The sequence below is a fragment of the Malaclemys terrapin genome, chromosome 1 (assembly GCF_027887155.1).
Source record: "Malaclemys terrapin pileata isolate rMalTer1 chromosome 1, rMalTer1.hap1, whole genome shotgun sequence".
NCBI classification, from domain to species: Eukaryota; Metazoa; Chordata; order Testudines; family Emydidae; genus Malaclemys; species Malaclemys terrapin.
In genome coordinates this window covers 336,677,505-336,692,829 of record NC_071505.1, presented here as the reverse complement: position 1 = coordinate 336,692,829, position 15,325 = coordinate 336,677,505, and the positions used below count along the sequence as shown (strand labels likewise).

Here is a 15,325-nt window from a genome sequence, read left to right as displayed (position 1 = left end):
AGGGCGCTGTGGTCACACCCCCGCCCCCCAGCCAGCCCAAGGCCCCTTTAACCTCCAAGTGCTGGGCCCAGAGCTGGGGAGGGGCAGAGCTGGGAGACCCCAGCCAAGGGCTCCTAACTGGCGCCGAGCTCCAGCTGCTAGTTCTGGCTGGGCTGGGGAGGGATGGGATTTCCTCTTTATCTGCAAGGGCCACTCCTAGGTCAGACCCACCTCTGGGAACCTCCCCCGGCTGCAGGAAGTTCTGCAGCTGCTGGTTGGGAGCCCAGCTCTGAAGGCAGTGCCACCGGTAACAGCAGCGCAGAAGGGTGGCAATACTACATCCCCTCTACAGTAACCTTGCGACCACCCCCGACAACCCACTTTTGGATAGGGACCCGCACGGTTACAACATCATGAAATTTAAGGTTTTAAAATCTTATGATGGTGAAATTTACCAAAATGGACCATGAATTTGGTAAGGCCCTATCGATGGGCCATGAAGCAGGCTGGATAGTGCTGATGCCAGTCTGTCTGGGGGTGTCCCCCAGATTCACAGCACACATTTGAGATATCAATATATCACTATCATATTTATAACTCACAGTCAAAAGATGATACATACATATAAATAAGCTTATCATATTTAGCAAATCATAACTTTTCCATTGATACCTTACATGGCATAACTTGTGTGACTCATTGCAATTTTGTAATATGGTTATCCGTAACATTCTAAATGGTGACGCATCGTCCATACAGCGTTACAGCTGTTTTTGTGCATTTTTAATTGAATTTGAATTTCTATCCAAGTAGCACTTGACAGACTGAAAGTAAAACATGAATCATTTAGTAAATAAGAAATGCATCATTCACCATTTTCTAACATAATAAAAATGTAAATATTAAAAAATTGCTTAAATAAATGTACCGATATACTGTATCCTCCTGGCTAGCAAAAAAGAAGCACCAAATTTAGTGTAAAGTCTACATTTAGTTGCAATTCAACATATTTTAATGGTTATAAGCTAGAGAGAATCAACCTCCTTGATATTTATTCCCTGATATAGAGAGCATTCATGCCCCCAGTCAGCCTTCGTTTTGCTAGGCTAAAGTACACCTGCAACATATAATTAAAATTCATTATTTAAATCAAGGTTTCCTGCTTGCTGATTTAAATCACTTTGATTAAAATCAATCCATTCTGATGGGTCTTAGGGTTAAGGCACTGGCTTGAAAATCAAAAGATCTGGAGTAGTTCTGATTCTGCTGCAGACTCTCTGTGTGACCAGGGCCAATCACTTCATCTTGCTGTTTCCTATTTGTATAATAGGGATAATGATATTTCTGTTGTCTGTTTTGTCCATTTGGAGTGCAAATTCTTCGGGGCAGAGACTTTCTTTTCCTATGTGTGTAAACAGTTCCTAGCACAATGGGGCCATGATCTCAATTAGGGCTTCCAGGTGCTCCTGCAACATAAATAATATGGTTTAACACAGGGATTGGCAACCTTTGGCATGCGGCCCACCAGGGAAAGCCCCTGGCGGGCTGGGCTCATTTGTTTACCTGCCGCGTCCACAGGTTCGGCCGATCACGACTCCCACTGGCCGTGGTTCGCCGCTCCAGGCCAATGGGGGCTGCAGGAAGCGGCGCGGGCTGAGGGATGTGCTGGCCGTCACTTCCTGCCACCCCCATTGGCCTGGAGTGGCGAACCGCGTCCAGTGGGAGCCACGATCGGCTGAACCTGCGGACGTGGCAGGTAAACAAACTGGCCTGGCCCGCCAGGGACTGCATGCCAAAGGTGCCAATCCCTGGTTTAACACCTTAGGCTGTTATAAGAAATTGAATGTAAAAATAAAAATAAAAGAATAGAAGGATAAAGAGCAATTGTATCAATTATACTTTGGGGCATATGCACAGGGCCGGCTCTAACTTTTTTTCCGCCCCACGCAAAAAAGAAGAGTGCCGCCCCACCCCCCGCAAGCGCAACGCTGCGCCGCCATACCCCCCCCAGTGCCGCCGAAATCCCCGCCCCCCAGCACCACGCCGCCTGAATCCCCGCCCCCCGAAGCCATGCCCCCTGCGAGCACCGCGCCAAACCCCGCCCCTCCTCCGAGCACCAGCCCCCGCCCCCTCAGCGCCGCGCCGGACCAACCCCCGCCCCTCCTCCGAGCACCAGGCCCCGCCCCCCCAGCGCTGCGCCACGCCAGCCCCCGCCCCTCCTCTGAGCGCCAGCCCCCACCCCCCAGCACTGCGCCAGCCCCCGCCCCTCCTCCGAGCGCCAGCCCCCGCCCCCCCAGCGCTGCGCCACGCCAGCCCCCCCCCCAATAAATAAATTAATAAAAACCTGAGCGCCGCCCCGGCCCAAGGTGCCGCCCCAAGCACGTGCTTGGTCGTCTGGTGCCTGGAGCCGGCCCTGCATATGCAGATTGCTGACCTGGAATTATTTTACATGTGTGCCATAACGATTGTGATTTTGATGGAATAACCAAGCCCCTCTTAACCTAAGATGATAGATGGGTCTGCAAAATACAAGAGATAAAAGACAGGTAAACTTAAAATAGGAGGAGATGTGGACATATTGGTGAGGGATGAAACCATGGTGATGGTATTTAGCCTCTGTAGGCAAACTGAGACTTCCTCAAATCTATTGCAGATTCTGTGAATTTTCTTTTTCAACTCTGTGACTTGATAGGAACAGTTCTCTGTGACTATCTGATACACACTAGTCAAGCTGGATTGGTTAGATGTGATTGGTGAGATAAATCACATGCTACTGTTTCTCTTCCCTGATTGGATGAGCATGCAAGCATCCTGGTCCAAATTTAAAATTCCCTTTGCATGTGACTTTGAAGTACACTTCCTGCCAACATTCATCAGCACAAACTTGATTACTCGGATGTTCCTCTGAGTGTGAGCATTGAGAGCTCAATCCTGCAAAGTGCTAAGTACTCCACTGAGGTACTGTACTCTCTCAATTCCCCCTGACCTCAATGGGTGTTGAGGGAACTTAGCACCTCACAGGAGCATTTCAGCAGCTTGCAGGATTAAGGTGTAATTGCCCATTATATTGAGTATGCATCAAGAATAACAGTAACATCTAGGTTGACATAGCAGAGACAGTTTGAAGTTAAGGACAAGACAAGGTAGTTGGGTGTGGGAGAGGGTGCAAGTGCGAGCTCCGGGAGGGAGTTTGGGCGCGGGAAGGGGTCCCAAGCTGGGGCAGAGGGTTGGAACATGGGAGAGGGTTCGGGGTGCAGGCTCTGGGCAGCTCTGACCTGAAGTGGCTCCCAGGAAGCGACGACATGTCCCTCCAGCTCCTAGGCAGAGGGGTGGCCAGGAGGCTCTGTGCACTGCCCATGCCCGCAGGCGCCACCCCCGCAGCTCCCATTGGTTGCAGTTCCCAGCCAATGGGAACTGTGGAGCCGGCGCTCGGGACGGGGGCAATGCGTGAAGCCCCCATGGCTACCCCTTCACCTAGGAGCTGGAGAGACATGTCACCACTTCTGGGAGCTGCAGGGAGCCTGCCAGCCCCTCTGCGCCGCCAACCGGACTTTTAACAGCCCGGTCAGTGGTGCTGACTGGAGTTGCCAGGCAGGGGATTGGTGTGCAGGAGGGTGTGAGGGCTCTGGCTGGGGGAGCGGATACCTGGCAACCCTAGTCATAGCCTTGTTAGATTTGAAATAGGAGAGCTGACACTGAAACACTGCAAAATGGTCTAAGGAAACTTTATTGAAAATCTACTGCTAGAAAGTGTGGGATGGGATGAATATATTTAAAAACAGCCAGAGGGATTTCAATTGAAATTAATCCCAGTTAAAGAAACACTGCCATTGTGAAAAATCCTATACTAAAAGAATCCCTTACTATGTTAAAAAGATCATCTTCGATTATTAAAAATAAAGCCGGGCTGCGGGGGAAGGAGGTGGTGAGGGTGGGCACAGAATCCAAGCTTCCTATTCACCGTTGATGCTGGTTAGTTACATTATTTTGTTTACAGTCAATTTAACTTTCTAGTTCTGGCATATTATTAAAGTGCAGAGGTATTTGTATGTGTCCAGCACTGCAGAGACACATTTTAAGGTAAACAAAGTACATATTTTAAATGTTGGTGAAAACATGTCTATTCATATTAGGTTTCCTATAAATCCTATGCTTAGGTCCTAAACTATGCCCCTTAACAATCTTTTTTTTTGAGGGGGCAGATGTGGGAGTACAACAGACCCCAGTGTGGCTAAATGGGAACATAGGGCTCCAAGCTGTATGGTGCTGAGTGCCCTCAACTCCTACTGATGTCAGAGAGAGTTCAGTATTCAGCACCTCCCAGGAGTGCCTGAGTAAGGGCTGCATACAATATGCAGAATTTGGCTTGCGATCATCTGGATTTGGAGATACGTAGTTAAACAACATTTCAGGAGCATGTTGCCTGGAGAGATACAAGATCCGGAATTTTCAAAGGTGCCTAAGGGAGGTTCTTTGATTCTTGCTTGCTGCTTGGCTGCACTCATGGACGTTCTTGGCTTTTGATCATGCCACTATAAATAGTGTGCGTGGCCAGAGGCATAATTTAGAACCACGCGGGGCAGACATCCTATAAATCTGTATTCCATGCGTTAGTACAGTGAGTTCTGGGGAGAGCAGGAGGCACAGAAAATATTGTGCAGACCAGGCCTACCTTGTTCATGGAACGTTCTCTATGCACATCACTCCTGTTCTGCTCTTTGAACATTGCCGCTCGCCTGGGGAGCAGACCGGCAGTTCCTCTTTCATGTGACTTTTATGTGACTTTTGCTGCAGAGCTTGCATCATGCCCTTTCCCCCTGATGTTGGATCCACCTAGTGGAAGGGAACCTCTGGCCCCTATTCTAATCATCATTAATACTTTGTACCTCTGTAGCATCTTCCTTCCACCCCCGGAACTCCACGCTCTCTGCGGGCATCAGTAAACTAATCCTCACAATACTTCTGTTACCACTCCCAGATTACTGAGCAGGAATGTGAGTATAGAGAATTCAAGAGCCACATTTTCAAATCTAGCCACTGACTTTGGGCACCTTGTTTTTTGAGTACTCAGCTTGAGACCCCTTGAGCCTGCATTTCAGAGGCGCTGAGCACCCTTATGGTGCTTTGAAAAATCAGGCCCTAAGTATCAGAAGCAGGACATCCTAAAATTGAGACACTCAAAATCAGTGACTAGTTTTTCCCCAAATGACTTGCCTAAGTTCATACAGAGAATCGGTGGCAGAGCTGAGCCTGAAACCCAGGACTCCAGGCTATCAAAACCACCATTATCATCTATCACATCAAAAATCTACATTAAAAGAATGTTGAGGTTGCAAAGTCAAGCACTTAAAAGTTAGGAAATGCCAGAGTTCAGGTTGCTTGTGCAATATTATTTCAACCTCTTGAGCATATGCATTATGATACAGGCTTTAATTACATGATCACCTGGCCTCTTTCACTGCGCAAGAAGGATGGTCCTCACTGAATGAGTAGCTGTTTATTATTTATTTTAATCTCCAATTTGTAGCCCCCGGCATTGTTTGCTGTACACCATCCAAACTCTGTACTGAGTACAGAATTATTAATGTTCTCATGGGCTTGTCTGTGGCACTGATCAGTGTCGCATCTGAGTGCTTCACACACATTAACAATTTTAGCTTCACAAAACCCCAATGAGGTCAGAGTGTCGCACAGTGGTTCTCAAACTTTTGTACTGGTGACCCCTTTCACACAGCAAGCCTCTGAGTGCGACCCCCCCCCAATACATTAAAAATACTTGTTTATACATTTAACACCATTATAAATGCTGGAGGCAAAGCGGGGTTTGGGCTAGAGGCTGACAGCTCGCAGCCCCCCATGTAATAACCTCGCGACCCCCTGAGGGGTCCTGACTCCCAGTTTGAGAACCTCTGGTGTAGTGTTATTCCCACTGTACACATGGGGCATTGAGTACATTGCATTATACAGCCCTTTATAAGTGCAAAGCATGGCTCCCACTGACTTCAGTTGCAGCTGTGAGGGCTCAGCGCTTCTACAGATCAGACCCGGGATCTCAAATTGGGCACCCAGAAAATGAGGAACAGACTATTAGTGACCACCTGGGAAAAGTTTGGTGTAAGTGACTTGTCCAATATCACACAGGTGCTCAGTGGCAGAGGCAGGGAGATAATTCAGTTCTTCAGGGCAGCATTCAACTGCCTTAATTATGAGATCATCCCTTTCTGTTCCTATAGGCCCTGTCCCTCATTCACTGCATTGCACACCTTCCAAATTCTGCAACAAATGAGGCAGAGACCTTGCAGACAACAGCCTCCTTCACTACATAACCCTGATTCTTCCCCAGAGCAAGTCCGTTCTGTGCACTGAATGGAGCAGGGGTCCTGTGGGACAAATAGTGCCTGATCATGTAATTAAAGACTATCATAAAGTAGATGCATGAGGGGAGCGAATTAAGGTAGCACAAGCAGCCTTAATTCTGGCATTTCCTAACTTTTGAATGTTTGACATTTCTGCCTGGATGTACTTTTAACATAGGCTTTTTTTGGGTGTAATACACGGATAGAGATAAACTATTTAAGGGCATTTTTAAGATCCCCTTGCCAACAAATTGAGGCAGAAGGCACCTAATTGGGAGCCTCTGCTGCTGCCCACTATTTTGGCTGTCACGGGTTCCAGTGAATGATAAATCAAACAAATTTTAATGCATCCAGAGCTTCCTCTAGAGCTGGCCAACGGCAGCATCACCTACCACAGGAACACTTTGTTTCAATTCATTACTCCCTTCCCTCCCCCATCCTCTGCTCCCATCAGCCAATCTCTCCAACCACACTACCAGCAACCTAGGTGGGGGGAGGGAAGCTCCTTATAGTATTTCCCACTAAGCTTGTTCTGAGGAATGGCAGAACTGTTTTAGCTGAAATTTTCCAGAACTGTTCAGTGTGAGGCAGACTCCCGGCATGGAAAATTTCAGCCCAGATGGTTAAAGTTTGGCAAAGTTTTATAAGCAACTGAAAACAGGGACTTAGACTGGAAAGTGTTGGACAACCTTAACGACAAGTGTTGCTGTCTTCATTGCTTATAAGAATTTATATTGCAATAGAGGTTTTAACTCATTTGGGGCCCCATTGTGCTGGGCTCCATACAAATATACAGTAAATGCTCCAGTGGTGATAATGATAAACAAAAGTGAGTAAACTAACCTTAACTAAACTCCATGTTCCCCAGCCGAGACGTGCGTAAACTCAGTTTGCCCTTGAGTATACTCCTGAAATACTTATAGTCTAAAGAGTAGACAGGGGGATGAAACAAACAGTCAGGGACAGGAAGGACGGTGTAATTAAAATAGGCTGTTTAGCAGTAGGATGATCCTTCCTCCCTGCTTTTAGTCTCTCTTACCACGAGATGGTCAGTTCTGTCATCAGAGCCAGCCCTTGGTCTCTACATCTCTTCCTCTCATTGTAATAGTTTCTGCTGAAACACCATCACGTGTGGGTTTCTTATTTTTTACTGCTACCCTGTCCCCATTTCCTACAAACCGAATGTGTGCTTGATCCATGGACATGATTCAGTCACTGAAGGCATTTAAACTAGGAGCAACAGCTAACTGTCTCTTGTTTACAGTATGGACTTAGTGGCAGAGCAGGACTGGTGCACTAGGGGAAAATAATCCAGTGAATTTGCACAGGACAGTCAAAAGCAACTAGCACAAAACAGAAAGGCCAGGATCACAGCTCAGTGGCCACATTGTAGGGCCAAGCACATTTGGGAATGATGCAGTCATGTACGTGCTGGGACCGCCTTGTATGATTTCACAGAGCAAAAGAGCCAGCTTCCAGCAGAAGGGAACAGAATGAGCATGGAGATGTTTCCTGGCGTGTGTGCAGTCATGGGGGTAGGTCATAATTTGGATAAGTGGAATGGTTTAGTTGTTAGTTTGCTGGTTAAGAATTCTGGAGACGGGGTTTTGTGTGTGTGTCTTTGTGTTTTGGCTTGGAATTTTTCCACTAGTAAACAGTTGCTCTATTCTTAGGAGAAAACGTTCTCTAGCTCGACCACAAGATATAGGCTGATGCAGGAATTACTGAGTGGAATTTTCTGGACTGTGTTATACAGCAGGTCAGACTAGGTGATCATAATGGTCCCTTCTGATTGGAAAAAATCTATGAAAAAACCGGGGTAGTCCAGAAAAAATCCACAGTTCTAATCTGATTCTATAATATGGCCAGAAAAGATCACTTGGGTCAAACAGTCTGACACCTTTTCTGTACAATATATAAAAGTTAGAGATGGAAAAGACCTATTATGTCATCTAACCCTGCCATTGCAGTGCTGCCTTCTAGTCTTCGATGTCAGAGGCACTCAACCTTTTTTGAATCACACCCCACTTTAGGATTTTTTTTAACTTGGAGGACCCCTCTCTTCCCTCCCCGCCCCAATAGTGAGAAGGACACTGCAAATATCTGTGCCAGGTTGCAACACCACTCACTCGAAGGCTCACCGTATCCTCTGAGAAAATTTGCCGTGACCCTTCTCTTGATAACCTTTGTTCTCTGGTATATTTCTATGCCATTCCCACTAATGTTTTGCACTGTTATAGCATCATACGTTTTAGGAGCTTAAATGCTTTACAAACATTAATTAATTAAGTCTTGCAATAGCCCTGTGAGGTAGGAGGTATTATTATCCCCATTTTACAAGTGAGGAAACTGAGGCACAGAGAGGTTAAGTGTCTTCCTCAGGGTCACACAGGAAGGCTGTGGCCGCACCAGGAACAGACTCCTCCGCTCCTCACTCCCAAACCTGTGCTTTGACCAGTAGAAAATGGTTTAACTCGGCTGTGTAGTCTAGTCATGTAGATTTGCAGTGCTGGGTAAAAGTTGAAAGGAGGAGTGATCTTCCAGTTAGGGGTGGGCTGGGCTGGGATGCAAACAATATAGATTCTGTTCCCAGTTCTGCTACAGATTTGCTTTGTGACCTTGGGCAAGTCAGTTTATCTACCCTACGCCTCAGTTCCTCATTTGTGAAATGAGGATAATTCTTCCTTTCTCCCACTCAGTGTCTTTCTTGTCTGTCTAGACCAGTGGTGCCCAAACTTGTTCCTGGAGCAGCGAACTGCAGCCATTGGGAGCCACGATCGGCCGAACCTGCGGATGTGGCAGGTAAACAAACCGGCCTGGCCTGCCGGGGCTTTCCCTGCACAAGCGGCAGAACAAGTTTGGGAACCACTGGTCTAGACTTATCTCTGCAGATCGAGAACTGGCTCTTACTGTGTTTGTACAGGTAGCAGCAAGGCACTATAATAGATTTGTCTTAAAAGATACAATTATTTCTATCTGTTTGATTAAATAATATTTTTTATTGTTTTCATCCAGTGCCTGGCTACAAATCTGACTTTAACGTTCTGAACTGTTCTAGTGAAATCCTTGTTCTTTCAGCAGGTCTCCCTTCTAATCCCATATATGGTGAGTTCAGGCAGTTACAAACGGCAAACTCCACCTGACTCGGCAGTCTCCATCTCTGGCTCTCTGGCTCCCTTATCACTTTGACTGTATAACACAAAAACCCAGCGTTTCCCTGATGAGCAGCCAGGATTTGCATTATTCTCTTCCAGTAAAGGCTGGGCTGGCTGGCAGCACTATGGAAAACAGAGAACCCACACGAGCTGAGCAGTATCCCGTCATAGGCTGCTGTACCTCAGTGGGAGTAAATCCAGCGAGAGCTAGAGAGGGCTCTAAACATTGAAGGTAGAGAGAGAGGAAGCCAAAGAAGATAAATGTAAACAGAGCTGAACTCAAAAACCTCAGACATCTTGTTCTGTAGTTAGGGGGATGGTAAATTATTGACCGGGGGAGGGTTCTAAGTAAGTTTGTTCATGGCAGGTGCTGCCCTGACAGCCCAGGAGACTGAAATCCTCTCTATCCAGGTACCAAGTTGCAGCCATCTAATCTATATGAGAGAGTGGGGGAGGGATAGTTCAGTGGTTTGAGCATTGGCCTGCTAAACCCAGGGTTGTGAGTTCAGTCCTTGAGGGGGCCACATAGGTATCTGGGGCAAAAACAGTACTCGGTCCTGCTAGTGAAGGCAGGGGGCTGGACTCAATGACCTTTCGAGGTCCTTTCCAGTTCTAGGAAATAGGATATCTCCATATCTATCTAGCCCCTCTGTTATAGGGCACACCTGCCATGTAGCACCCCCTGCTGGTCCCCCATGGTGCTGCAGGCACTCCCTGTCTTGGTTTCCCCTCCCCACACAGATTGGAGATGGTGCCATGGCTTAGTCCTCTGGTCCAACTTAACCCTTTCCAGCATAGCAAAAGTCCAACTAAAAATCCCAACAAACAAAAGGGGTCTTCTGTCCTTCCAGGGCTTCTTTAAGTTCAAATCACCCTCTGCACCCTGTTCCCAGCCCCTTTCTGGGCTTTCCCCTACTCAGGTATAGAGTACTGGTTCCCCCTGGAGTACCATTCTCCTGCAGACCCAATTCAGGATTTTCCACACCAGACTGATGCCCTTTTATGAGGAGCAGCTGGCTATTAATATATCACCAGAGCCCCCATAGTCCTGCCCTTTCAGGCTGGGAAGCAGCTAATTAATTATACCAGAGGTGGAGCTGGCCCCACCTCCCTTTAAAGGGACCAGTCACTCTCTGACACCTCACCATAGTATCTGAGCAGAGACATCTGTTGGTCCTGTGTTGATTAGAGGCTGAATCCACAGAGTTGTTTGCAAATCGCATATGTATAACTGCCCCTCCCCCCCGAGTTCTGATCAAATGTGCAGAAACTGTAAGACTGCTTGCCCTCCATGGAAATCCTCTGCCTAGCTTCAGAGCACAGAGCACATCCAGTAACTATCACACCCCTCCTCTGGATGTCTCTGGGCTCTTCAAACTGAGTTTCCCTGCGTGTGTGCAGAGACACAGAGGATTCAACTAAAATCCATCTCTCTCCTCACTGCTTGTCTCCCTTTTTTTGGACTTACAAAATGAGCATCAAACGGAGCAGTATAACGTCCATGCAGCTATGCCAGTTTACACCAGTAGTGGATCTGGCCCAGTTTCTCCACCCCATAATCCACCATGGAGTGTCTTGGTGTGTATGCATCTGTTGGTCTCTCGGTGCCTCTTGCGAAGTGTTAAGCACTCTCAAGGTCTATTGAAGCCAGCGGGAGTTGATGGCACTCAGCCCCTCTTAGGATCAGGCTCTTAGTATTTTATCTTGCATTTATTCAAAGGACAAATACATGACTCTGATGCAATCTTCTCTTGACGCTGATCATCTCTGGTGGCCTTTAACCTTAGTCTCATCTCAAGCTCTTTCCACCTCTGGAATGCTCTCTGGTGATTTGTTGCCTTCTCATGGCATGCCAGATTTCTATTCAGATTTTTCCAGTCCTTTGTTCCTGTAGAACCCAATGTGGCTGGAACATTCGACTGGAAGAGTTTGCAACAAAAACAGTATGCAGCATTCTGGGTTTTTGAGTACATAAGCCATGGCCTCTCCACTTTGTTACCATTGGGGATTTCACGCCAGTAATGTGTTGGATGGAAACTTCTATTTTCATTGTCTTTGGGGAACATGAAATTTTTCACTTGCTGTGGCCCATGCAGTACAAGAAGTCCCTCGGCTACTGCTCAAGTGGGTCCACAGTCCTGGATCATCTAGACTTCAGGAACTAAACTCAGCTGCAGCCATTTCTTGCGCCTCCACCACACTATTCTCTGATCTACACTTTTCTTCAGGAATGTGCATGGTTACATCCATTTGATATGAGATATGGATACTGCTGTAGCTGCCAGGTCACCTGCACTCTGTCTAACTGAAAGATCAGGCATCTCCTCACCACTCACATCCTCACTGGGGCCGGAAGGCTCACCGTGAACATTTGTGTCTATGTATCTCAGGAGAGCTCCTTCCTGCTTAGATAGAAAAGCTTCCTTTGCTTTCTTTCTTTTTCTGAATGCTGCCACAGAGGGGCGTTTTCTTCTTTCACTCATGACTGCTATATATATGTGCCAGCTATAGTGGCTCTCAACACTCAGTTGAAGGGGACAAATAAGCAGGCTGGTAGCAGGGCCTGAGTGAGGGAAGATATCAGCGTCTTACAGGCCTAACTGGCTCCTACTACTTCAGTTGATTGCCTGTTCTCCTCAAGTGGGTTCAGGGAAGCAGCAGGAAACAGGAAGCTCCCTGAGAAGCTGGTGTTAATTAGTCCAGGCTCCTGGGGGTGCTGGAGAGGTACATAAGAGGCTCCTCCTCCTCTCTCTCCCTGCAGCTCCTGCTGCTTTCTGTTATTCCCTCTCCCCTTTTCTCCTGCCTGCCTGTTATGTCTCTTGTCCCCTCCTTCCTCCAGCACAGCACTCCATCATCTCTGTGCAACTAGAGCAGAGAGAATACAGATGCACCAGCAGCAGACACAATTTTCTACACTCTGGGTCCTAGTGCGCCTCCCCACACACAGTCTGTCACCTGAGGCGGCTGCCTCAGTTCTCCTCATGGTAAAGCCAGCCCTGGGTCTAGTGGGCAGAACAGGCATCCAGGTTGGGGAATGAAGCCAAGGGTCAGCCCCAGAGTCAACTGCCAATTACCAGAGCCAGGTGTCAAACCAGAATCAGAACCAGGAATCGAAGCTGAGAATCAGAGCCTAGGTCAGATGACAAATGCCAGAGCCAAGGGCCAAGCTGGAGTCCGGGTCAGAAGTCAGAGGCTGGGGTCAGAGAGCCAGGACTGCTCATTGAGGATTGGAGGTGAGGTGTAAGGGCAGGAGGAGAGGCAAGGATCAAGCACAGAGCAGGAGCCCGGTGGGAACAGGAGCCAGGAGGCAGGCACAAGCAGAGTCCAATGCAGCTACAGCAGGCAAACCCCTTGTTGCGCAGACAAACGGCCTGTTCCTCCTCCTGGCTTAAGTAGCGAGGTTGGACCAATCAGTGGAGTCAGGTGATCTTCCCATCAGAGCTCCCATGGGTGGTGCCATGGCTGAGGTTATAGCTCTAGTAGCTTCTTAGCCCACTCAGTTTCAGTAGCCATTGGATGTGGCAGCTGCCTGGCGACTCCTGGGCCTGGGTTCAAGACCCAGAACATCAGAGTCACTCTCTCCCCATTGTACTGCACATCAGAGTCTAATATCTTGGCCTCACTTTCCAGGCCCTACATCAATGCAGGCCTAGCATAGGCTTCAGAGCAGGTCTCCTTCCATGCCACTCCACCAGCAAGTCAGTGTTTTCACACATCCCTCTGCAAGAACTTACTAACCCTCCTAAATCATTAACTGCTGATCTGTTAGATGGGGGCAGGGAGGGAGTCTCTCCTTGGAGCAGAGGTACCAGCCTCTCTCTCCTGGTAGCTCCTCCGGCTGGTGACCTCTCTCTGGTGTACCAGCTAGGAGACACAAATGAGGAGGCTCCTCACGCAGTCAGAGTGCTGAGGAAGAGGCAGGGCTGGGGATCCATGGAAGGCATTACCCATAGCTGCTTCCCCCACAGGATCAGGAGAACAGTGGGTGGTACGGGAGATGGCTGGTGGGGGGTGGTACATATCCCACAATGGGGGGAGGGTGGATGTGAGAGTGCAGGGCTTGAACATCCATATCCCCTGTCAGGGTACCCCAGCAGTGCCTGAAATGCTTGAGCTCATGTGGGACAGGTTAACATCCTCAGCATGGATGCCACTGTGCTATTTCTTCTGAGGGTCATACCTAGGGTTGCCAGGTGTCCGGTTATCGACTGGAACACCCGGTCGAAAAGGGACCCTGGCAGCTCCGGTCAGCACCACTGACCAGGCCGTTAAAAGTCCAGTTGGTGGGGCTGGCAGACTCCCTACCTGGCTTTGGGCAGCTCCCAGAAGTGGCGACATGTCCCTGCAGCTCCTAGGCACAGGGGCGGCCAAGGGGGCTCTATGTGCTGCCCCTGCCCTGGCTCCGCAGCTCCCATTGGCTGGGAACCACAGCCAATGGGAGCCAGGGGGTGGGGCCTGTGCACGGAAGCAGTGCACACCTTGCAGAGCTGCCTGGCCACCCCTATGCCTAGAAGCTGAGGGACATGTTGCCGCTTCCGGGGAGCCCCCCGAGGGAAGCGCCACCCTGAGCCCACACCCCTCATCTTCACCTGCGTCCCAACCCCCTGCCCCAGCCTGGAGTCCCCTCCCGCACCCAAACTCCCTTCCACAGCCTGCACCCCGCACCCCCACCACACCCCTGCCCCAGCCCTAAACCCCCTCCCACACCCAAACTCCCTCCCAGAGCCTGCACCCCCTCTCGCATCCCTGTCCCAGCCCGGATTCCCCTCTTGCACCCTGAATCCCTCATTTCTAGCCCCACCCCAGAGCCCACACCCCCAGCTGGAGCCCTCACCCCCCCTGCACTCCAACCCTCTGCCCCAGCCTGGTAAAAATGAGTGAGTGAGGGTCGGGGGAGAGTGAGCGACAGAGGGAGGGGGGATGGAATGAGCAGGGGGTGGGGCCTTGGAGAAGGAGTGGGGCTTTGGAGAAGGGGCAGGGCAGGGGTGGGGTAATGGTGTTCTGTTTTGTGCGATTAGAAAGTTGGCAACCCTAGTCATCCCAGTGCATCAGCCTCTACCAAAGCCCCAGGACTGGCTACCATTGGAACTGTTTATCAGTGTCTCACAGACCCTGTACTGCAAAGAGCTAAAGAAGATTCCTCTTAGTTCAGGTGGTAGAGGCCCATACTTCCGGAGCAGGGAGATCTGGGTTCTTTCCCTGCCGTGACGTTCCGAGTGATCATAGTGCCTGGCACAGAGACAACAAGTAGCCATGGATTTGTTATGGTTTTACTCCTAACAAAACAAATGGGAGGAAATGAGATTGCAGAGTCCGAGCCCAGGTGCAGAATCACGTGCGACAGATCTGCAGCTAACAGGCCCTTGCTCAGTCTCGTGCTGAGATTTTCCCAGGCTGACAGCTGGAGATGGGGAGTGAGTCACTGCAAGCTGTGCAGGGGAGTTGGTTGCAATGATGATCTGGAACGGTAGGTCTGCAGGCATGAATAGAAAATGGCCTCCAATTACGGGGACTGGGAGGCTGTGTGAACTCAAAAAAGAGTATAAGGGTGTCTTCAAAATTGGGAGTGTTTTCACCTGTGTCATCCCAGGCTGCTCTTTAAAATACATATCTGGCAATTTAATCATCTGACACACACAAAAAGACCGATGGATATCTTTAGCCACGGTAAAGACACTTCAGCACAGTGACCAGAGCCGGGCACCTCTAGGGGGCAGAAATGACACGAGATCGTCAGTGTTGTCCAGGAAGTAGATGTCGATAGTCATGCAGATGACAGCAGGGTAGCGTTGCAGAGCTCTCCAATTCTTGGATCTGGTCGAGCTGTGGTTGCTG

The 15,325-nt window shown here is 49.1% G+C and overlaps 1 protein-coding gene across 1 annotated transcript in view; it reads left to right on the top strand.

The window, feature by feature from the left end:
• USP35 (ubiquitin specific peptidase 35) overlaps positions 1-15,325 on the top strand; it is a 57,638-nt gene that overhangs the window by 6,280 nt on the left and 36,033 nt on the right. The gene's annotated exons all lie outside the window — the stretch shown is intronic.